The 14,082-nt window shown below is 40.6% G+C and overlaps 1 protein-coding gene across 1 annotated transcript in view; it reads right to left on the reverse strand.

Annotated features, from left to right (window-relative positions):
- GPLD1 (glycosylphosphatidylinositol specific phospholipase D1) overlaps positions 1 to 14,082 on the reverse strand; it is a 489,207-nt gene that overhangs the window by 358 nt on the left and 474,767 nt on the right. The gene's annotated exons all lie outside the window — the stretch shown is intronic.

Consider the following 14,082-nt stretch of genomic DNA (forward strand, 5'->3'; position numbering starts at 1 on the left):
TGTGATCCCATGACCCCGACCCAAAAGAAGAAATAATTTTGTTAATACACAGAATGTTGTACAAAATATATTGACATATACCATAAAACTACAAAGTATTGAGTCAGTAAGACTTGAAACATAGAATTTCTAGAGGCTCCAGTGGCTACTGCTGGATGGTAATTTTGTATTAATTTCATATTAATTATTAATTATGTCTTGAATTTTATATTAAATGCATTGTATTGAGGCACAGATATGTGCATTTTTCTTAAAATCAAGATACGTACATTATCCCGACCAGCTTTTGAGTTTTAGGAAGTTTGGGAATGTGAACTTCACACCTAAAGCATAGCTCTAGTATTTTTGATACGTGTCAGTGAATAGTAGCCTTGTTTTCTTACAGACCATTTGTCTGGGCTTTTTTGCTTTTTGGTACAGCTCTTGTGCTTCTCTTCTAAAGCTTCAGCTCTCCCCGTACCTGTTGTGTTATTACAGACACTGCAAAACCGAGAAACCAGCATCAGCTCAGGCCTCCCACCCTTTCCGTCCCTCCCCGTGCCCCCGCACTCTCATCTGTGGAAACGAGTGGCGACAAGACCCCTTTTGACCCGGAGGTCAGCCCGGCTGCCTAAATACCGTGGTGAAGGTCCACTTGAGAGCATCTCACCCATCTCCAGCCGCCTCCATGAGAGGCAAGCTCTTGTGTTGGGCTGGCCAGCCTTCCACCAATACCTGAGACTCCCCACCGTGTCCCAGCCCGCGTGAGGTGCCTGTATTGAGGCAACCAAATTGAGAAAATTAAATCAGCCGGGCCTGGGGGGGGGGGGGGGGGGGGAACAGGAGCAGCCTTGGGGTGGCCGCAGCTTTTGCTGCAGCTCAGGCAGCTGCTGCCTTACGGAGCCTGGAAGGAGCAACCTGCCACCAAGGGATGCAGCATCGGGAGAGCATCGGGCACAAGTCTTCGCAAAAGTAGTCGAGTTTCAGCCCTTGCCACTCGTTTTGGGTTCGTTTAAATTGCCCAGGTTTCTAGGTTTTAATCCCAATAAAGTGACTTCTTTGTGTGTGTGTATTGGAGCCTTTTGGTCTTCCTTGGGGCACTGACTCTCAGGAAAGGTCTGGGGACATCCCCATGGACCAGCCAAACCTGAATGGGTTTCCAATCTTTGTATACTTGGGAACCTTGGAACATTTTCTAATGGAAGTGTAGGTCAGTAGGAATGAATATAAACCTCCTTGTTTCTGCAGATCTTTCCTAGAAGGGGTGCATGAATGAGCATTTGAAAATGACTGTGCTTTATCCCTTTTATCACACAGCCACCACGATTTACTTACTCCCTGGCAGAGTCTCCAAGCTGTCTGCCTCCATAAATCAGCAGTAGTCGCCTTAGCCTTCTCCCAGAGGGTGCAGGTTGAGGTGCATGCAGGTTGGGATGATTCATGGAAACTTTGACAGCCCCCTAAAGGATTTTTTTATGACTTGATAAACGCGCAGACGTGCCAAGTTTTTTTTTAGGTGAGTGATACTTGGATGTTTGCTGCTGAGAGATTTTACTTTGATATAAATGTCCAGTCTGTAAAAAATGTGCGTTTTTCAGGATATATTAACAAATGTAGCTCTTGCTTAAGACCACTGTTGTATGTTTTTGCCTCTTTAAGCTTAAAAGTAACATATGGACTAAAGCCTAGCATTCGTCAAACTGACGTGGGAACAGACCAGACATTTATAAATCTAGTCCATAAGCACATTTTCTCGTGTTTGGTTTAATCTGATTGCAATTATATCGTGTTGGGAGAAGAACAGTAGGAGCAATACCCAGCACCTAGGTGGGTCTAAGATCCGAGTGGCTGTGAAAACGCGAGGTAGAACCGCTTGCACGGATGGATTTTACACCAAACGAGCAACCTGACGAGCACGCGTTCCTCCCCTCCGCCCCCATATTTCATGCACAGCATGTTTCCGACGTAGCCCTTACGCCAGGAGCTACCGAAAGGAGACGAGCGAGAACCAGGACGCGTCTATGGGCCGTGAGGAGGGAGGCGGTGGTTCAGCCATCCCGCCGGGCACGCTGCCCAGCGAGAACAGGCAGACTCATCCAGGGTGCTCGGATGCTTGCTCCGACAACGGTAAAACCCCAAAGTCACGGTGGCTACTTTCAACCTGAAGGTTGTCAGACACCAGCTTGGCAGCAGGATGGACGGCTGCCCCACACCTTAACCTCTCCCCTCGGATGCTCCTGCCAGCATCCCGGTTTGGCCCAGCCTAACACACAGCCACAGGTCAGCGGAGATACCGGTTCTGTTTCTTTTCAGGAGCAATGAATCGAGGGAGGGAAGAAAAAATAGAATCAAAAAGGAGAGGTAAGGGTATTGATTTGCTAAAGATCAGTGTTACTCAGAGCTCGAGCTGGGATAATAGAACCGCAGGAGACGTCCTTACACGGGGAGCAGCTATTCACGGCCCTCCTTGAGATGTATAGATTTAAGGGCAGCTGTACCCCCTTCTAAAACTGCCTTGTGCTACGAGATACAGTACGTACAGTAAAAATAGCACTCTCCACACAGCAGGTTTCTATTATAGGATTAACCAGTTGTGCCCACATTGTAAAAACCTGCTAACGACTAACAAAGGCAAATCTCCCCAAAGCGGCGAGGCAATGAAAGTAAGTCACAAACAAAAGACTAATGACCTAAAAATAAAATTCAAACCTGAAGATACATGAGAAGATATTGCTTAAAAAGCTAATGGCACGAAACTGTGTCAATTATGCAACTAAACCCGGCTAACGAAACTTCTATTGCTTGTTCCCATATGTCCTGTGCTTCTGCATCTGTTAATGCCTATAAGATTGTAAAATGGCGGGGGGAAAGGTTGCATGTAAAGTGTGTTTATTTATGAATTCCGTATTTAATGATTCTTCAGCTAAACCAGAAGAGGCACGGATGATTCTGACTGAAGTGGAAAGGTTATGTTAACAACATTATATACAATCCCCTGCCAGTCCCTGCAATGACCGGAGTTTTACGCAGCCCATCTAGAGTAGATAACTCTGAAAATAGATTAATTTTGTTCACTTCCAGAGTTGACCAGGTCATTCATTTAATTAAACTTCACTAAGTATAAAAAAATCTGAGCGTTGCTTTCAGTTCAAATGGTCTCGTGGTCTGTCCTATTTCGGCATATGGTACCAGGCAGATAGCCAGCTCTATATGGAAGGAGAATTCAACAATATGTTGCAATAAAGCACTCTCCTGGCTCCCCGGTCAAAACTTACTTTCACCTAAAATATTCTTTCTCGCCCTTCCTTATTTCTAGGATCTTGACATAAAGTCATCAGCATTCACGCTGCAAGATTAGATTTAATGTGTTTCTAAAGCTTCGCATTAACCTTTCAGAAAGTCTGACATTTCCTGATTCACCAGACAACTGAGTCTTTTTCTATCGGGGTAGACAGCCTCTTCTCAAATCACTTGCATGTGTCAATAATGACTCCTTTCTTCCCCCGCGAGCCGGAGGAGAGCGGGGCCCCAGCTTCCTTGACTGAGGGGGGTTGCTTTCACAACAGCTTGTGCACAAGCGAAAAGCAGAGATGGAGAAATGATGTTAAGCAGCCGCACAGTCAAAAGCTTCTGCAGATAGCCTCAAACCCAGACAGAGGTGGATTGAGTAGTAGATAATTCTTTATTAAGGTACTGACAGAAATTTAGTCTTTCAGGATGCGTATGAGCCTAAGAAAAAGCCGCTATTATTCCTGAGTTTCCATTCCCGCTGAGCCAGCACCTGTTTGCACTTTTCCCTCATTCTGGGCAGGCAAAGATTCTCACTTAGCATGTAATAAAATGTTGCTTTATTTCCCCTGTAAGCCAAACACATTGACATCATTGGGTGTGTGCCTGGTTTATGGCCTAAGGATTTGGCCTTTAATATGTACACAATTATCTAGATCGCTTTTCCCCGCCCTTACCCAGACCCAGGTCAAAACAGCAAGTCCCTCAGGTCTATTTTTTAAGCTCATATTTGTGAGTGTCATGTGCTTGCAATTCTATTTGATTTCTGTGAGATATCAGGGTGCAAGCTATGCTGTACTCTTTAGACATTCATTTCTTTTGTATAATTAGAAATGCCCCAGTTTTGAGTATTTGGCCAACATACTTGTGCTGTCCTGCCACTACAAAAATAAAATATTTTCCATAACCTAGATACCATGAAAGATCTTGACTGAGTTCACATATATCCATGTAGAGTGATTTATCACTTGACAACGGAGTCCCCATTGTATTATACTTTTGAAGAAGGAGAAAGAAAAGTTTGGTCTTTTGTCCTTGATTTTGTGTTTCCTTCCCACAGTCCAAGATAGCTCTCAGAAACATAAATGCTTATGATTTTTCCCACAGACATGAAGGACAAGATATACCATCAGGAATTCAATGCCACAAAAGCTGATACAAAGTAATATCTTTTATACTTTCTTGGAGGCCACACACAGCTTTTTTTATGCAACTCATATGTTGGTTATTGGAAAGAAGAATTGCCGCCTTCTTTCCCCAATGTCAACTCTAACTAAAAGAGTTTGCAGGAATTACTGTCTGCTCCATCTTATATATATCTCTCTATATACATCTGTATGTCAATATAAATATACATTGATCCCTATATATATTAGTATTGATATCTATATTGATATCAGCGTATGTAGATATTTACAGATATAAAGATATATGTACATATAAATATGTATATATTTTGATATCTATATATTAATAGCTCACAATAGGTGTTAGTATTGATCAATATCCATAGACGTTGATATCTATCAATACAGATACAGATATTGATAGGCATTGATCCTTTTTGATCTGCATTTCAATATCAATAGCATCAATACCCATTGACTTGATACTTAGTACTACCTACAGATATGAATATCTATTGATGAGTATCAATGACTACTGACAGGAGTAGGCATCAATACCTATTGATAATATTAAGCATCAATAGGCCTAATAGAACTATTGATAGGTATCTATATTGATTGATGCCCTATAATTGATAGGCACTGATCCCTATCAAAACCTATTTCAAAACCTATTTTAGACATCAAAGTCTTTCGATATCAATACTGATCAATGTCAGTATATATATGGATATCTGTTGATATTGATAGGCATCAAAAGGGATTGTTACCTATCAATATCGACAGGTATTGGCACCAAGCAATATTGACAGGCATCAATATCTATCAATATTGATACAAACTGACAGCTATTGATATTGATAGCTAGCAATAGGCATTGATACCTATTGATAATGAAAACTATTGTTATCAGTAAGCAAAGATAACTCTTGATATTAATAGGAATTTAGAGTTACATATAACAATACCTTTCAATTTTGATAGTCATTAAGAGGCATTGATATTTATCAGTGTCTATAGCTTTCAATACTGATAGGCATCAAAACCTATCAACAGGTATCAATACTTATCAATACCTATATCAATAGGCACTGATACATATCAATATTGATACCTATAGATAATAATACCTATCACTAGTCACAATAATAATTAATATTGATACCTCTCAATAAGCATTGGTACCTTTTTCTGTCAATAGGCATTGATACCTACCAATACAGATGCCTTTTTATATCAAGGCCAGGTTGGACGGGGCTTTGAGCAACCTGGTCTAGTGGAAGGTGTCCCTGCCCATGGCAGGGGGTTGGAACTAGGTGATCTTTAAGGCCCCTTCCAACCCAAACCACTCTATGATTCTATGATTCCATGATCAGTATGCATTGATAGGCCTCAATACATATCAGTTTGGATACCTATTGATAGGCATTGATATAAAGAGATATTGATACAAATTGATACCTCTCAATATTCATACCTATTGATAGGCATCATTGATACCTATTGATATTGATGAGCAGCTATGCCTATTGTTTTGGATATTGATTTGGATCTTAATAGGCATTAATAAGTATTGAGATCAATACCTTTGATACCAATATTAATCAAGAAGATTCAAAACAGAGAGCTATTGAAGCTTATAATTATCTATCAACAATGACATCTATTGGTATTGGTAGGCATTAATACCTATCAATAGTGATAGGCATCTATACCTAGCAATTTCAATACCTCAATATATCACACATATCAATAGTGACATCTATCAATAGTCACAATACCTATTGATAGTGATGGATATTGATAGGTTGATATCAATACTTACTTTGATATCAATGCTACTACTACTTTGATAGTCATCAATGCTTACTGACATGGAAGGCATACATATTAATGTATACCAATATTGATATTTTGAATATCAATAAGCATCAATGTCTATCTATTTGGGCACCTTCTGCTATACATAATTATCAATAGGCATCACTAGGCACCTCTACCTACGTATATACCAGTTTTAATACCACTTTTGATGTAGATAGGTGTCAATACCTAATAATTTTGATATCTATCAAGAGTTATCAATATCCATAGGTAGTGATACCTATCAATATGGATATTAATACTTAGCAATAGGCATTAACCCCTCAATTTTTGTACCAATTTTAATATCAAGAGGCATTGGTAGGCATCAGTAACTATTAAGAGGCATCAATACCTTTCCATATCAATAGGATAGCAGCCTACAGATAGATATTGATTTAGATACCTATTGTAGATATCAATACATATAGATATTGATAGGCACTGAAATGTATCAAAACCTATAGGCCTTAATAGGAATTGATACCCTTTGATGTGAATAGACATCAATAGGTATCAATACTTACAGCCATTGATATATATTGATACCTGCAGGCATTGATAAGCATCAGTAGGTGTTGATACCTACTGATATTGTAAACTATGGATAGGTATCAATACCCATCTATTTTGATATCTGTCTATAGGCGTTATCAATAGGTATAGACACCTATCAGTACCTATCAATATCAATACTTGTTGATAGGCATCTACACCTCTCATTATTGTTACCTATTTTCATCAAGACCTACCTAGATTGATAAGCATCAGTAAGTGTTTAATACCTATCAGTTTTGATACTAATTTTGATATCAATAAGCATCAATGCCCACCAATATTGATACCTTTTGATATCAATAGCCATCAATAAACAATCAATGCCTATCAATTTTGACACCTATCAATTGGTAATGATATGGATAGATACTAATGGGTATTGGCACTTACCCATATCAGTAGCGTTGTTAGGCATCCATACTTAATGGTTTCAGTGCTGATTTCAATATCTATATGCATCAGTAGCTATCAATAGCGATATCTCTTTATTTTGATACCTATTGATAACAAAAGGCATATATACCTGCTAACACGAGTGGAGTTGCTCTTCATAGAGCTGTAGAAGCACCTTGACCACAGAGTTAAAGCAGGCATACTGCTGGTGGTTTTGATGGCCTCAGGCTTACGCTAATAGTTGGCATAATGTATGTTGTGCAACACCACTCCTCAGAAAACTACGGAGAACCTAACTCCTGATGTTGAGAAATTGACTGGAAGATTTCTACCTAGGGACCGCAGAGAGAAGCGGAGATTGAACCATACCTAATTTTTTAAACACTGTTACCTAACATGCAAAACCTCGTGAAACGTACCAAGTGAGAACATATCAAGAGGTCCCTGAGAAGCAGACCTAGTAGTGTTGCAAAATGTGAGTACATTCCTGTTCGGTTGACCATCCTGAGCCACTAATCTGAACCACAAGGCATTGTAATGCTAAAGGTTTACAAAACATTAAAGAACGCATGGGTTATGGCATGTTGTATGCTCCCCGCCCTCACACCTCTTCACTATTTCAGGTAAAGAACACTGAAATGACACTGAAATAAGTCATTTATATCAAGATGCTGAGGTGTTATCTCCTATTCAAACAGAATCACACAAAAGATCTGGGTAAAATTTGCTAGCTGATGTTCTGAATACACAAGAAGAACTTGCTACAATAATAAACAGTGGAATAAACTGCTAAAGTCTCCAGGCTGAATAAGCAGATTGGGGAATCTCCTTAAGTTTCTAAAATCCCAAATGTGCCTTTATTTATCCCATGCTAACGCCTACCTTCAATTTGTCTGACATAGAGAAACTTCACACATTAAGTATTCCTTCTGAGTATTTCTGTCTGAAACGAAGGCCTGATTTTCACCAGGATCAAACTATACTTCTTGGCAATGCTAAGATGATAAACTGTGACACAACAAGGAGGCCAGGCAACAGTCTCACTTGTCAACAAGGACAACTGCTGCGGAGTATGTTGATAATGCAATAGCGTGTTGGAATAAAATGGTCTGATGGTCTGGCTCATATGGTGAAGAATAAATTATTGATATGGACTACATTTCTAAGACATCTTAATGTAAAGACTCATGTGGAAAATGCCTCCATGGAGATAACTCATGCATGAGTAGCATATATTTTCATTATTGATTCACTAAAAGGATAATATTGCTACAGCAAATGCAGGAAAATTGTCTCTATGGGTCAAACTCCATTTTAGTCCTACTCCAAAGAAGGTAACAAAAATACACCGGGGATTTTTTTTAGCCCACTTATCCAGTCCATCAGGTGTACTCTAGTCTAGCTGGTGGTTTAACTTTTCCAAAACCATAGGCTAATAGATTGTGAGCTGCACTAAATATCTGAAGAAGAGAATAATAAACAGAAGAGAGCCTCCTCCAAACAACTTAAGCCTTAACAAGCTGGCAAATCATGAAAGACACTAAACCTTCCTGGGTCGATGAGCATTTTGATAAAAACAAATGACAAGTACAGAAGACAAACATGAGAAGGTGCATGGCATGTAGTGCTGAGCCTGCACCAAGAGCAGAAAGTTAAATGCTTGCTGCTAATTCAGATATCGTCCCAACCTGATTGCAAGGGCCCAGCCCCACAGTACTGCGGGGAGGGAGTGGGACAGACCCAGAGACCATAGCCAGGTTCAGCCAAGAATTCAGACCATGAGTCACCTCCCTCGGGATGGGGACGGGCTGAGATGTCGGCCTGTGGGTGGGCCTGGATCGATGGGACCCGCGGCCAGGCAGGGCAGGGGTGTGAGGAGCTGAAGACCAGCATTGCTGCGACATCGTTTCGGCAGGGACTGATGGATCCGGAGGGCTGAAATGGGGTCCTGGTCCATGGGCAGGGTGGGAGGGCCTCCAGGGGGCTGGGTAGGGATGGTCAGCACTGGTGGTGTCCCTGGGGCCGTGACATGAAAGCAGCACTGCCAAAATAGTCTAGATGTGAATATACCCGATATGTATCACGTCAGGGTTCCCCTATCAGACTGTGGCAGAGTGTAATATATTGCTTTGGAGAATGCTTCCACGCTTTCCTACTCATTCCTACAGAACCCGAACAACATTCAAATAGTGCCAAAAGAAGACGTCCCCATCACTGTAAAATAAGATGAGGGTGGGATTTCTGAAAACTTCTCTAAGAAAAGATTACGCTCCAGCAGGAGCGGAGCAAGGTCAGCACTGAGAGTATACAGAAACCCCACGCTGGTGTACACATGTCACTGCTGGAAAGGAATCTGAGCTATACAGTTCGTTTCACTTCAGAATATGAAATTGCCCAGCCCTTGAGAGCTTTGTTATTTGAAATTCTAATGCTGGACCCACTATGGTTAAAACAGAGGATGATAATCCAAGCTGGAGTAAGATATGTACAGCACACTCGGCTTGCAAACTGACACAGACACAGAGGAAATAAATGCCATCATATTTGAACTATATTTAGGCTTCTAATTGCCAAGTATAAATCTAAATATATGATTTCAAAATCTAAGCTATATAATCACATTTGAAAGCTCTATATTCAGTATGAAGTAATTATTAACTGTTCATTACCAAATAAAGCAAATTATTATTTTTAAAAAGTGCTTAGCTATCTAATGTAATCTATCTAGATTTCTATTTGGTTCTTATCCCAATAATAATATATTACAATATATTGAGAGGTCTAAGTAAACTTTTAAGGAACTTATTTTTCCAAATACCTAGGCCAATAGTTTTCAACCTTTGGAGAGGCCACTTCTAAGGGCTCAGAAAAGGTAGCCAAGAAAAGGAGACCTATTTCTAGAAGTTTTATATTTTCTATACAGAAGATGCACACCTCACAGCCAAGAAGTCCAAAACCAGTAATACAGGTGCTAGGAGAGTTCTTGCCATTAAAGTTCTGCACTGCTCTCCCAGCATTTCCATATAGAAACACCTATATTTTTTCTCCTGTGAAAATTCCAGGAGAAATGGGCTGCTTAGTTCATGGGGACATTCTTGTTGCTGTTTAAGTGACCAGTTACACTGTCCGTGCTAACAAATTAGGTAACACTAGCATCATTCATCATCTCTCTCTTTGTTTACCTCTAGTAGACCAAGTCGGTTTTTGTGTTTAGATGCTTGGCACAGCTATAGCCTGCACTGCTATCAGTGAATCTGGAGTTTGCGCCAGCGCCCCATGATTTGGTGCTGCAGGAGGTAACCCAGGCGGAGGGTGCATGGGTTGCCCCAGCCAGATCCCCTGTGTGGACATCCAAGGGACAGGACCCCGGGCAGTCACAGCACCTTAGCCTCTTGGTCTAGATGAAGCCTTCCTCTTCAAAGGAGAAAGGCAATTAGACATCATTTCTCCCTCTTTCTCACGGCAAGAGCAAGCATGTTCTCCCAGAGCCAGGGCCACAGGGGATGTGATCTACCTAGGGCCGGGATGCCTTAATAGCAACATCCCTTAAGCAACTGTGCCAATATCACTGAGAGTGGAGAGATGGACTCGACTAGCTAATCCATACTTTCTCTACATGGAAATGAACATAGGCTAGTCAATAAATTGACTTTTTCTAGGTAAGTGATTTAAGACCATAGTGTGAAGGATGACAGATGAACTCTTGCAGGAGTTTAAGCTACTAGTACCCAAAAAATGTTTCTCCAGTCTACAATTGCCATGGGATTTTTGGTAATTTTGGTATTAGAGAAGTGAACGAGAAATGAGAACTGATGTTTCTTATTAGTCTTTGTAGCTGGCAAGTGCTTTATCCTTTGCAAAGAAAATAAAAGTGACTGAAGGTGAGAAGATGCTCTAGGGCAAAAAGATGCTATTGGAGGAAGAAGACAGTAGGCTACCCTGTCAAGGGGATCTCAGCAGACCCTCTAGTCATTCTGCTACGCTGAGACAGGCTCAGGGGGACACCTGCCCTTTCAATTCTATTTCTGCATACAAATCTCCTTCAGTTATATTTTATATATATAAGCACATACACACATTTCATACACTCCCTTTTAAAAAAAAAAAAAAAAAAAAGGAAAATACTTCCTTGCCAACAACCAATACACTATGGAATAGCAAATTAAACTATAAAGCCTCTTAGGTCTTCATTAATGATGTCTGATTTTATGTACATAAATGAGACACACAGCCTAGGCACAATGTCACCCTAGGTACCCTCTGTTGTCAAGACAGAGAGACAGGACACCTCCAGAGGGCACTTAATACTTAAGTGGCTTGCAATCACCCTCAGAAAGTGCCTATCTCTGTTAATTGATGGTAGAAGGCAAGTGGACCAACCATACTCTGAACTTAGGTACCGTAATTAGATGCCTGAAGTCTGGTGAGTTGAATCTAGTTTTATTTAAGCAGGAAGAGGAATAGGGGACTTGTGAATGCAAAGCAAAAGGAAAACAAATCAGTAATACAGTCAGTTTTGCTTTCTAGACTCTAAAGGTCAGTTAAAGCCACAGAGAGGAATAAATAAAAATATTATTTTAAAAGGCTGAAGAAAAATCATTGATAACATTCCTTCAAGCTAGAACATTTAATATAAGGGTCAGAGAAAATCAGTTCTTGTTTCCTTGCTTCCCTGCTTTGCGTGACATCCTCAAAAGGATACTTGGATGTTCAAAAATAATAAATTTTTATATTGGCTAGATGATTAGAGCTACTACTAGTGGAATCAGAATTTTCTTCTCTCTCTAAAATAATGCAAATGTTTGTTTTACAAGAATCACCTTTGGCATGATGGAAACCTCACGGAAAGTGATGGTAATTGTTCAAGTTAGACCCCAATAGTCTATGTATTTCCACAGCTTTTTATTTAATTATGTTCCTTTTCAAGCTCTGTTATTAAAGGAAATAAGTACTACCTTTCAAACACAGCTGGAATAGTGGCAAGGGACAGGGGTTCTCTGTAGCATTTATTTTTAATGTCTTCGCTCTTAAGATTGACCTTACATTTATAAGATAAAAGTACATTTGAGACAGGGAGTCTCCCTGAGTTATTAATAGCTTACTTAATTATTCTTCTTTATTTGGTGCTAATACTTTAGAAGGCATTGAGAGGAGTTACATGAACAGACTGTGCAGTACTCAGAGCATGCATACCTTCATTATATTTGTCCACTTCCCTTGATTCACCAACCTATTTTAAATGCAATTTCCAAACTCTACTCATGTCATTCATTTTGTGGTACAGAGGTGCAAATTACACATCATCCTCTGAGGCTAGCAGCGACCAAAATTACTCAGGGTCACATTTCCAAAGCAAAAGTTAAACCTAGCAGAGCTTCTCTCTCAACCTCTCCTATCCGAGATGCTTTTTGGAGGCACCCAGCACTGCCGGAGCAGCAGCACTTCTGATCTAACCTGCGCCTGCCAGCGCAGTCCAGACCTCAAGCGCTGGCTTTTCCTCCTGAGGGTGCCTGCTCTGGAGCTGAGAAAGCTAAGGAGGGGGTGGTGGTGCCAGCCCCAAAAGCTGCCCCCGATTCTGGGGTGCGGGAGGAGACCACCTCGTCAGAAGCCATGTGTAATGGCATATTCACGTGCTGCCTGGGATCCTAAAAGCCCGATCTACTGAGCGGGGCCAAACCACTTCCACCACAGCCTTAGGTGTGTATTGTAGGATTGGTACAAAGAGAGGGGTGGCAGTAAAAAAAAAAAAGCTGTTCTGGCTACTGTTGTGGCAAGCAAATAAATTTGCCCTACGATATTTGCGCTTACCAGGAGAAACTGTTGGGGGGGGGGAGAGGAAAAAAACAAAACTGGCTTTTAATTCTTAGTCCTTTGAAAAGGCACATGCATAGGAGCTCATGCTGGAATCATTTGGAATAATGCCAACAGTAATAACTCTGCCTTTAAAAGATCCCGTAATACTTGTTCCAACAGCTCTGTCTATTTTCCTATTAAACTCCTTTAGCTACAACCCAACATGGTGCCATTACACTCAGGCTCCTAAATCCATAGAAGTATCTTAGAGGCATACAGCTCAAAATGCAGCAGACATCATCTGTGGGGGACTCAGGAAAAGCAGCTTTAACACTGAAATTTGTTTCTAAGAGTGCACAAAGGCTTTCCTTGTATCTAGACAGGCAGATACATTATTACTGCGGAAGGTCACTTTCAGAGCAACGAGAAAGTTTCACTGGGATAAACATGTACATAGCAACACATTACTACTTTCACTAAATTAACTAATTAATCCAATGGAAAGAGAAACCAAATTGGTTCAAATTAACTTTGATCTGAAAATTCCAGTTTCTGTAAAAAACCTCAGACTTTCTTGACTGCTATTGACGACAGATATCACACTGTGATACCTAATGAAGCTCAGATGCAAATTATTGAAATAATACAGAGCAATCAGGTGGGAATTGGAAATTCAGATTAATTCTGTGTTTGCCAAGAAGTCCTTATTTAAGAAAAAAAAAATCAATCGTTTCCACTGAGTTACTTGGAGACATTAAGCACCACATGACAGAGATTATTCACATTTTACTGGCATCTAGGAGGGCCAGTGTCTCTAGTAAGAAATAGCTTCCCTATGGATGCATCTAAACAAAGGGGAACTTGAGGCACATTGAGATTGAGGTGCTGTAACAGTGGACAAAAAACCAGACAGTGGGGAAACAAAAGCCGATCAACCCAAACCTTCCAAAATTTCAGCCTAGTGCCCCAAATCACAAGATCGACTCTCCTCCATGCTATGGGTATACCCTCAGAGTGTGTCATACCAATCATACAATCTCTCCTCCCGATGGAGAGCAGCAATTTCAACTCTTCTTGGGTT

This window comes from Accipiter gentilis, chromosome 20 (genome assembly GCF_929443795.1).
Source record: "Accipiter gentilis chromosome 20, bAccGen1.1, whole genome shotgun sequence".
NCBI classification, from domain to species: Eukaryota; Metazoa; Chordata; class Aves; order Accipitriformes; family Accipitridae; genus Astur; species Astur gentilis.